Raw genomic sequence first — 12,316 nt, 5'->3', positions numbered from 1 at the left:
ATGTGGGATATGCAAAGCATTGATAGAGGTAGCCTATAGCGTTTTAACGCAAAGCATTGATAGAGGTAGCCTATAGCGTTTTAACATCAGCTGGGGCTTTGTCCCAATTCCACAGCATCCCACAATCAAAAGTGGCCATGTTTGCGGTTGCTACGCTGTTAACTGGGTTTCTCAACATCGTGGAGTTTATTAAAAACTCGTCTACACTACTGTAGGCTACTGTATTCACAAGCTGCTGGACCACATTTAAGGGCAGTAGTCAGATTTTAAATATGCCTTGTTTACATTGCCATGTGGCAGAAAGGCTAAACACTTCGTTATACATCAGCTACTGTAGGTTATATGGTTCCTATATTATGAAGAGCTTCGGCTACTTACTGTGTTCCAAAATAGGATCAGTACGCCGACAACTGAAATTGCATAGGCTACCCACCACCTCCTCCTACATAGAACATAATGTTCACCAGCGCTACTGTAGGCTACATAGATTGAATGAAAAGTCCAGTGGCTGTACGTGACTATGTCGATTTTAAAAATGTTATAACACATAGCGTGGTAAATACATCCCCGGTTTGGTTTAGTCGACCAGACTGGATATATCCCACAACATCATCGATGGCGCACTGAGCGCATGCACTGGCTCTGGCTCAGACTGGCTGGCACGGGATGCGCGTGAGTGTCCTCCAAATGTGACACAGCATTTTTCCTCCTCGCTATAGCATTTTGATAGCACTGCGAATGGATGATGTCTTATCCGGCGTATTTGAACTATATCCAAATAGTACAGTTCAATGCACATTGCCCAAGGTATTGGGATAACATCCACAAGCTATTTCTACGCGGTCCACTTGGATTCGTTTACCCCAAAATCCTGTAGCCCAATAGCGCATGTACGGAATTGCTCGATCCCGATTTGGGAAATAAATCTCGGCCATTGAATGTCCTGTTTGGGAGTGAAATGGTTACACAACATGCGTTCTATTTTCAATTTCGGATGTATAGTTTGTGCTTCATAAGAGGTAGCCTACGGGAGATCCAATATTGCGCGCCTGAATCTGCATTGAAATATATTCTGACGGGGCGAAGACAGTCTGTCTAAAACACCTCGAAGTGTATTTGTCTTTGCGCTATGAGACACTTGAGTCGCGCCAGCCAGGCTATGGCGGAGGACGTTGAAAATAGAAATGGTTTTAGCCAACCAAAGATGATGGATAAATAAAGAGTTCACTCAGTCCGTTTACCATTGAATAAAAGTGTCACTTCCGGTCTACTTAACGGGGTGGGTCTCCCATAGACACCAATGCAATAGCAGCTGGGTTTGGTCTACATAGTACATTCTTCATTGACTTTCATTGAACCAGAAAAAAACAGCGAGTGGAATATTTCGATTCCTCTTCCGTCTCTGAGCCTAACGCTAGAGCGTATAGGATAGGTGTAGGCAACTAGATTCAGCCGCGGGATCATTTTTGTCGGAGCGGATGGTTTGAGGGCCGGTGTGAAATGAGAACTCGATCCGGTGGAATACGATGATACGAGCGCATATTTCAGAGCGCTCCTTAAGCCACGCCCCAGTGGGGAGAACTAGGCATGTTGGACTGGGACACCGAAGATTTGTATTACTTAACCAAGATAGACCACAGCCTGTCGTTTCCAATGTGAACAAATTAGTCAAAGTGGGCAGAACAAGATAGGAGGTGGACAGAGCCAAGCACGAGCTAGCGAGATCCTATTGGCGGATATTTTTATATATTTAAAAAAATGTTATTTGACCTTTATTTAACTAGGAAAGTCAATTAACAACACATTCTTATTTACAAACCCTAACCCGGACGACACTGGGCCAATTGTGCGCCGCAGCCCTATGGGACTCCCAATCACAGCCGGGTGTGATACAGCCTGGAATCGAACCAGGGTCTCTAGTGATGCCGCTAGCACTGAGATGCAGTGGTTAGAGCATTAGACTAGTAACCGGAAGGTTGCAAGATTGAATCCCCGAGCTGACAAGGTAAAAATCTGTCGTTCTGCCCCTGAAGCCATCATTGAAAATAAGAATTTGTTCATAACTGACTTGCCTAGTTAAATAAAGGTAAAATATATATTTCCGTAAGGGAATGCCTCCTCTGTGAAGTGCGGGTGTGCAATAACTAAATTTGCCTTTGCACTCCTTCTAAATAATGTGATTTAAAAATATATATTTTCCAAAGGGTAAAGTCTACAAAACTTAGTCCACTCTGTTCATAACATATTGTAGTTTTAGGAACAGAAAACTGTATTGAGATCAAGTGTTTCACCAATGAGAAAATGTGCAGAATGTCAGCCAAAATCTGTGGTTATGTGTTGCCTAGTTATGCTAATATATTTGAGACCAGTGTATCACCGTTAATTTCGTCTTTGACTTAATAAGTCAAATATCTTTGAGTAGTCAACAGGGAAACAACAGTGAACCCTAGACAGTTCGCAATAGAACATACCAGAGGGGGCATCATTTACTAGGTAACCTAAATTATTGGAATCGTCTGCTTACCACAAGTCTTTGGAATAGGGTCTTGAAGTGTGAGTACTTTCTCTATAGCCATTATGGATATTGCCTGAGCCTGCTGGCCATTAATACTGGTATTGCCCTTTCCTTATTGAAATGGTGGATAAAGGAAGACTATGCTTTCATGTTCAATTAAAACACAATGAAGACATTGTTAGATAGAATGTATGCTTTTATACTGCCTGTATCTCTGTATTACAGCAAATCAAATAAAGATTCGTACAAACTGGATATGTGACTTCTTTCCCAAATTATTTCCTAAGGATTAAGTACTTTGTCCATTATCAGTTATTCTCTACCAACGCTAGATGAGGCTGAATGGCAACAACACCACACACAACTGCATTAAAACTAATTCATCTCATTTGTACATGCCTGTTCAGTCTGTTGAATATTTCATCAAGGAAAACATGGACAACCATACACAATAAAGGGTGTTAATCAAATAAAGTCATAGACAGGAAAAGTAATTTACTGCATTAATTATAGTCACAGCCTCTCCCCTTCGTTTGCTAAACTGAGTGAATGGGATGGAGATGGTTTACAATGGGCTGGGTGGGGCTCATGGCTACATAGAGCCATGACTACATGGAACTCTATTCCACATCAAGCAACTCATGCAAGCAGTAAAATCAGATAAAACAATTATAAAAAGACACCTTATGGAACAGCTGTGATTGTGAATAGACACACACACAGGCACAGGCACATGCATTCACACACACACCCATGAAAACATACACATGGATTTTGTGTTGTAGATACAGTTGAAGTCTGAAGTTTACTGTTTAATGAGTCATTAAAACTAATTTTTCAACCACTCCACAAATTTCTTATTAACAAACTATAGTTTTGGCAAGTCGGTTAGGATATATATATATATACTTTGTGCATGACACAAGTAATTTTTCCAACAATTGTTAACAGACACATTATTTCACTTATAATTCACTGTATCACAATTACAGGGGGTCAGAAGTTTACATACACTAAGTTGACTGTGCCTTAAAACAGCTTGAAAAATTCCAGAATTTTGATGTCATGTCTTTAGAAGTTTTTGACAGGCGTATTGACATAATTTGAGTCAAATGGGGGTGTACCTGTGGATGTATTTCATGGCCTACCTTCAAACTCAGTGCCTCTTTGCTTGACATCATAGGAAAATCTAAAGATATTATTCAAGACCTCAGAAAAAACTATTGTAGACCTCCACAAGTGTGGTGCATTCTTGGGAGCAATTTCCAAATGCCTGAAGGTACCACATTCATCTGTACAAACAATAGCACGCAAGTATAGCACCATGGGACCACGCAGCCGTCATACAGCTCAGGAAGGAGACGCGTTCGGTCTCCTAGAGATTAATTACTTTGGTGCGAAAAGTGCAATCCCAGAACAACAGCAAAGGACCTTGTGAAGATGCTGGAGGAAACAGGTACAAAAGTATCTATATCCACAGTTAAACGAGTCCTATATCGAAATAACCTGAAAGGCCGCACAGCAAAGGAAGAAGCCACTGCTCAAAAACCGCCATTAAAAAGGCAGACTATGGTTTGCAACTGCACATGGGGACAAAAATCGTACTTTTTGGAGAAATGTCCTCTGGTCTGATGAAACAAAAATAGAACTGTTTGGCCATAATGACCATTGTTATGTTTGGAGTAAAAAGGGGGAGGCTTGCAAGCTAAAGAACACCATCCCAACCGTGAAGCACGGGGGTGGCAGCATCATGTTGTGGGGGTGCTTTGCTGCAGGAGGGACTGGTGCACTTCACAAAATAGATGGCATCATGATGGGGAAGGAAAATTATGTGGATATACTGAAGCAACATCTCAAGACATCAGTCAGGAAGTTAAAGCTTGGTCGCACATGGGTCTTTCAAATGGACAATGACCCCAAGCATACTTCCAAAGTTGTGGCAAAATGGCTTACAACAAAGTCAAGGTATTAGAGTGGCCATCACAAAGCCCTGACTTCAATCCTATCGAAAATTTTTGGGCAGAACTGAAAAAGTGTGTGCGAGTAAGGAGGCCTACAAACCTGACTCAGTTACACCAGCTCTGTCAGGAGGAATGGGCCAAAATTCACCCAACTTATTGTGGGAAGCTTGTGGAAGGCTACCTGAAACGTTTGACCCAAGTTAAACAATTTAAAGGCAATGCTACAAAATACTAATGTAGTGTATGTAAACTTCTGACCCACTGCGAATGTGATGAAAGAAATAAAAGCTGAAATAAATAATTCTCTCTCCAATTATTCTGACATTTCACATTCTTAAAATAAAGTGGTCATCCTAACTGACCTAAGACAGGGCATTTATACTCGGATTAAATGTCAGGAATTGTGAAAAACTGAGTTTAAATGTATTTGGCTAAAGTGTATGTAAACTTCCGACTTCAACTGTATGTGGTAATAGAGTAGTGGCCTGAGGGCACACACTTAAAGGACATTTCCACCCCCAAACCATATTTTGGTATTTGTTTCATTAGTCCATTGTTGACATAGTCCCAAAATGTTTTGCTTGTCAGCAATCAAGATATGTAACTTAAAAAAACAGAAATATTAAATATAATGTAATGTTTTTAAATGTTTGCAGCCGCTAATGGGGATTCATAACAAATACAAATACAACAAGCAGGATGTGTCCCAAAGGGCACTCTATTCCCTATAACTTTTCCTTGTATAATGCACTACTTTTGACCAGAGCCCTGGTCAGAAGGAAAGATGGCTTTTCATAAAGATGGGGGGGGGGGGGGGGGTGGAGGTTCAGTAACTTGAGGGGGAGCAGCAGGCAGGTAGCAGGTTGAGTGTGGCCAAGTGTTATTGGGCCAGGCACATCCAGGTGTCAGGCCAGGGTGTACTCAGTCACGGTCTAAGAGCCTCAGGCCACACCTGTTTGACCTCGCTGTGATACTGTAGGCCTACTTATGGTACTTTTCTGAGTCAATTCAGGTATCATCATATGTTCTGTGTTTATTTTTTTTAAGAAACACAATTTATTTAAATCTCTGGTTGAGTAAAATACATGTTTTTGTTCTGGTCACAAGATAATCCAGAAAATGCGGTAAACAGCGCCACACTCAGGCAGAAAACTGAATGTTGGGCCTCCCGAGTGACGCAGCAGTCTAAGGCACTACATCTCAGTGCCTGAGGCATCACAACAGACCCGGATTCGATCCCAGGCTGTGTCACAACCGGCCGTGACCAGGAGTCCCATACGGCGGCACACAATTGGCCCAGCGTCGTCCGGGTTAGGGGAGGGTTTGGCCGAGGGGGCTTTACTCGGCTCATCGCGCTCTAGCGATGCCACAAAGAGTTTCCCTGGCAGATTTGGCTTCTACTTAGAAATACTGTAAGAGTAAATGAATAGATGACATTCACTGCCTATACACCTGTCTCCAATATAATCGCATAATTTACACAGACCCACCACGGACCTTCATGTGAAAAGGCGTCTGTTTTTCAACAAGCTCAATGTATTCCAAAGACTTGTGGTAAGCAGATGATCCCAATAATTTAGGTAGCCTTGTAAACTATGTCCCCTTTGGTATGTTCTATGTTCTATTGCGAACTGTCTGGGACTCGTTGTTGTTTCCCTGCTTACTACTTTACTACTAGATATTCTACTTACTAATTCAAAGACTAAATTAACTGCAGTACACTGGTCTCAAATATATTAGCATAACTAGGCAACACATAACCACAGATTTTGGCTGACATTCTGCAAATTTTCTCATCGATGAAACACTTGATCTCAATACAGTTTTCTGTTCCTAAAACTTAAAAGTTATCTCTTCACACCGGAACATAATTATAATAATTTGTACAGTGAAAATTGACCACAACTACAGTAAGACCAAAAACGGGGTATTGAAAATAACATTTTTCATACCTTGATTGCATTGACACACAATTACTTACTGTATTTCTCAGTTTTAATTAGTTGGAATACTTGGTGAACAGATTTCCTAACTTAAAAGCATTTTTTGCTAGAAAAAAATAACTCAGTGGCAGGTTTTGGCCCTTGTAGCTAACCCCTGGTATAGACTATAGAGCTTGCCAGCTTGTAGTCCTAAAAACCGGAAATGAGGCCCTTCTCTGTTTCATTCAGCCCTTCCCATGTGGGAAATTCTTGGAGAAAGAATGGGGTTTTGGGATAAATACAGAAAATAAGATCTGAGGTTAACACAGGCTGTTCTATGAGATAATATCCATCCGTTAACATGACCTTTATGAATTATGAAGACTTTGTGCTTGTTTTGATTAGATAAATGCTTAATATTCACAAACAGTGACATTAGCTGATGAAGATCACATTAGCTGATGAAGAAGGCTTGGATCCACTCTACAAAAAATCTCACTCACACTGTGCCAAAATCATCTTTATCACTATCGGGACGAGGCTCAAACTCGGCAGTCGTCACCGCACCTGCCACTGTAGTTATCTCATCCTCACTCTAGTCATGTTCAATTTCCTTCTGCAGCACTCCATATTTACACTTAAAATGTCTTCCTTTTTTTCCTGCCCACCTTCTTACCGACCCTGACTCTATCTCCAAATCCGACAACCATTAGGGCGTACCCGCCATCTTGTCCCAAACCTCATTACATTCTCCCCCCAAACCTTCCTCTTCCGTCTCTGCTGGAGCGACCATATACAGTCTTAGGGAGCTATGCACTTTTATCACAAACTTTCTGTTTTGATGGGACAGGAAGTGTATTTTCATGAAACACCTGAACAAACTTATCAGCCAATCAAATGCATGGGAATAGAAGGGCGGGCGCAGTGATTGAAAGGTAAATAATCCAATGAAACAAACAAAACCAAAAGTGAGGTGTGACGGTTTAAAATTACCAATCAAATGAAAGCGATTTGAAAACTCTGCCATAGATGCACACGGCGAGGCATGACGTGACCATGCCGCCGAGTTTGGTTCAGCCATAGGGTATTCCCTTCACTCCCATGTTAAATTGCCTATTTTACTCATAACCCGACAATGGCTGTATTTTTTAAAAATCATTCTATAAACATTTAGGATATTCTTGGTTGGTCGTTTTTAACATACTTCCATGTTGTCTTAATCAACAAACTACATCATACCTAAAAACACTTTGGTTCTAAATGTAAAAATGTTAGCAGGAACAGATACTGTCGCATGGAATGTACATCACGATTATCAGCCAAAGAGACGATTCCAATTGACTTTCTTCAGCTAGCTAACTTTACTTAACTAACCACACTTTTATAGCTAAGATGTCGAAATGCTGTTGCATACTGTTTTGTTTGAACAATAGTAGGAGAAAAGACCACCAAATGAAGTTTCATCAACTGTCCAAGGACCAGGTTAGACGAACCTCATGGTTTCAGGCTATACGCCACGAATATGATAGAAAGCTATGCGCTCCGGTTACTCAATACATTTGTGTGATCAAAGCATTTCATTCACGGTAAGTCACTAGCTAACACTTGTTTGCATCTAACTAGCTATGTGTATTGCCCGTGTAAACCTGGAGATTCCAACAAGTAGGTGTAGATATCGCCATAGGCTACTTTGGGCCATTTGGTAGGGTTGTCTGCACAGCTGGTCCACTAAGAAATGTCCTTGTTTTCCAAGAAAACATAAATGAAATGAGTTGCAAAATGAATAGGAAATATAGTCAAGGTTATAAATAATGATCTTTATTAAAATAATAATTGTGTCCTTCAATGTTTGCTTTTATCAAAGAATCCTCCATTTGCAGCTATTACAGCCTTGCAGACCTTTGGCATTCTAGTTGTCAATTTGTTGAGGTAATCTGAAGAGATTTCATCCAATGCTTCCAGAAGCACCTCCCACAAGTTGGATTGGCTTGATGGGCACTTCTTACATACCATTCGGTCAACCTGTCCCACAACAGCTCAATAGGGTTGAGATCCGGTGACTGTGCTGGCCACTCCATTATAGACAGAATACCAGCTGACTGCTTCTTCTCTAAATAGTTATTGCATAGTTTGGAGCTGTGCTTTGGGTCATTGTCCTGTTGTAGGAGGAAATTGGCTCCAATTAAGTGCCGTCCACAGGGTACAGCATGGCATTGCAAAATGGAGTGATAGCCTTCCTTTTCAAGATCCCTTTTACCCTGTACAAATGTCCCACTTTACCACCACCATAGCACCCCCAGACCATCACATTGCCTCCACCATGCTTGACAGATGGCATCAAGCACTCCTCCAGCACCATTTCATTTTTTTCTGCGTCTCATGAATGTTCATCTTTGTGATCCGAACACCTCAAACTTAGATTCGTCTGTCGATAACACTTTTTTTCCCGATCTTCCTCTGTCCAGTGTCTGTGATCTTTTGCCCATCTTAATCTTTCTTTTTATCGGCCAGTCTGAAATTTGGCTTTTTCTTTGCATCTCTGCTTAGAAGGCCAGCATCCCGGAGTTGCCTCTACACTGTTGATGTTGAGACTGGTGTTTTGCGGGTACTATTTAATGAAGCTGCCAGTTGAGGACTTGTGAGGCGTCTGTTTCTCAAACCAGACACTCTAATGTACTTGTTCTCTTGCTCAGTTGTGCACCGGGGCCTCCCACTTCTCTTTCTATTCTGGTTAGAGCCAGTTTTCTCTCTTCTATGAAAGGGAGTAGTACACAGCGTTGTATGAGATCTTCAGTATCTTGGCAACTTCTCGCATGGAATAGCCTTCATTTCTTAGAACAAGAATAGATTGACGAGTTTCAGAAGAAAGATCTTTGTTTCTGACCATTTTGAGCCTGTAATCAAACCCACATATGCTGATGCGCCAGATACTCAACTAGTCTAAAGGCCAGTTTCATTGCTTCTTTAATCAGAACGACAGTTTTCAGCTGTGCTAACATAACTGCAAAGGGGTTTTCAATTAGCCTTTTAAAATGATAAACTTGGATTAGCCAACACAACGTGCCATTGGAACACAAGAGTGATGGTTGCTGATAATGGGCCTCTGTACGCCTACGTAGATATTTCATTGAAAGAAATCTGCCGTTTCCAGCTACATTAATCATTTACAACATTAACAATGTCTACACTGTATTTCTGATCAACTTGATGTTATTTTAATGGACAAAAAATGTGCTTTTCTTTCAAAACAAGGACATTTCTAAGTGACCCCAAGCTTTTGAACAGTAGTGTAAATCTAGGATAATTTTATAATGCAACAAAATCATTTTTTTAAACTATGTTTCCCTGCCGGACAAGGATTGTCTAATTTTGAAGATTATCTGAGCTAATTTCCTGGTTGTGTAAATAATTGTAAATTATATATAGTAAATAAGAATATAGTATGTATTCTAAACACTTCTACATTAATGTGGATGCTAGCATGATTAAGGATAATCATGAATTCATTGTGAATAATGGTGAGTGAGAGAGACATGAAAATCATACCCCCCAAAAAATGGAGAGTCACAAACTGTATTTAGTCCTTTGGTGCTAGGAATATGGAACCAAATACTATACTTTTGACTACCTTTAGTGAATTTGTCCAAATACTTCTGGCACACACACACACAGTTAAAGGTGTAATCCATAAAATGTCCTGTTGCAAATCCATCCGTTGACGGTAGACGACTTAAAACATTTTGGTTGTATTACATTGTCATCCAAAACTAATGTTGCATTGTTTGGTCTTCATAGGAGACTTAGGATCATTTATTTTAGGCCTATATAGGTTAAGTAGCTTTCTCAACGGGATTGTTTTGTAGCTTTCTCAACGGGATTGTTTTGGTAAACCACTCAAACTCTTATACACACAGATGCTCCCCTGTGATGCAGGGTAGGTTGATTCCTCAAGATCAAATGCACTGTACCTAGGAGCCATGGCATCTGCCTTTCACCCTATTTACAGAGGACCTGGTTCACTGCTACCATGCTTACCAAGCCGTTAAACACATTAAATAATGCACATACTTCAAGGACGCCACAGTACACAGACATGGAAATATAGAGCTATTCTTCTAACACCTGCAGCAGGTAGTGTTATGGTTGGTACATGTTTTGACAAGCGAAGAGGAACTTCAGGATTGTCTGGCCAGGTAGACTACTTAGCTGCAATCAGTCCATGACAAGCCGTGACATTTCAAGGCATTCTTTTCTTACATCAGTCTCATGTTACATTCAATGACTGTTTTGCTTCTTTACCCACCAATTGAGGTATCTTTTGATTCGCGACCCACCATAGCGGTTGATTGGTAAAAAAAAACATACACTGACCAATTGGTATGGCTAATGCTGTGTCCTTATGCTGAATTTAAAAAAAAAGATTATGGTCTATTATAGGCTATTATTTTAAAATATATACAGTACTAGTCAAAAGTTTGTACACATCTACACATTCCAGGGTTTTTCTTTATTTCTACTATTTTATAAGTTGTAGAATAATAGTGAAGGCATCAAAACTATGAAATAGCACATATGTAGTAACCAAAAAAGTGTTACACAAATCAAAATATATTTTATATTTGAGATTCTTCAAAGTAGCCACCCTTTGCCTTGATGACAGCTTTGCACACACTTGTCAATCTCTTAACTAGCTTCAAAAGGTAGTCACCTGGAATGCATTTCAATTAACAGGTGTGCCTTGTTAAAAGTTCATTTGTGGAATTTCTTTCCTTTTTAATTCCTTCTCAATAAGTTGTCTTCCTTCTCAATCAGTCGTAACCGCTGCTCCTGAGTGGCGCGCAGTGGTCTTAGGCACTGCATCATAGTGCAAGAGGTGTCACTGCAGTCCCTGGTTCATATCCAGGCTGTTTCACATCCGGATGTGATTGGGAATCCCATAGTGCGGCGCACAATTGGCCCAGTGTCGTCTGGGTTTGGCTGGGGTAGGCCGTAATTGTAAATAAGAATTTGTTCTTAACTGACTTGCCTAGTTAAATAAAGGTTAAATAAAACATTTTTTAAAGAAAATTTAAAATTGTGACAATGTACTGTGGGGTGGTATACAGAAGATAGCCCTATTTGGTAAAAGACCAAGTCCATATTATGGCAAGAACAGCTCAAATAAGAAAGGAGAAACGACAGTCCAGGTCAGTCAATATGGAACATTTCAAGAACTTTTAAAGTTTCTTCAAGTGCAGTTGCAAAAGGCATCAAGCGCTATGATGAAACTGGCTCTCATGAGGACCACCACAGAAAAGAAAGACCCAGAGTTACCTCTACTGCGGGTCTTAAACCTTTGACCGGTAGTGTATGTTAGAATGAAATGCTGTGTCTCTCAACGTCAGGGTGGTGTTAAGAAGACAGATTTCAATTTCTAATAACATGGAAAATAAAGTAGCTATCTATCCTGTGGATGATTATTATCAATACTGTGCCTATATGCCATTCAGAATGTCACTATGTTCTCTGTAACATGCCCTTCATAGAACAAGCCATGTTCGTGGGCCAAACAAATGCTGCATAGCACAAATATAGCCATTGTCTTGGAGAGTCTTGGATAGCACAAACATAGCCATTGTCTTGGATAGTCTTGGATAGCACAAACATAGCCATTGTCTCAGCTTGCCAGGAACATGGAACAAAGAGAGGTTGGAGCACTTCTGTTGAATGAACAAAAGCCAAAGTTATGAATCATTATTTTATTTTGGATGATCATTAAGATTATTCAGTACAGATGTAGGATCTTAATTTGAGCCAGTTTGCTATAGCAGGCAAATAATCTTACAGCAACGGGAAATGTGAACTATTATGTGGATTTTAATTAATGGACATTTATGTTGGGTTTGATACATTTTTCATAAGCGAAATTCAAGTCTGAA

The sequence above is a fragment of the Oncorhynchus nerka genome, linkage group LG24 (assembly GCF_034236695.1).
Source record: "Oncorhynchus nerka isolate Pitt River linkage group LG24, Oner_Uvic_2.0, whole genome shotgun sequence".
NCBI lineage: Eukaryota > Metazoa > Chordata > Actinopteri > Salmoniformes > Salmonidae > Oncorhynchus > Oncorhynchus nerka.
This window is presented reverse-complemented; position numbering follows the sequence as displayed.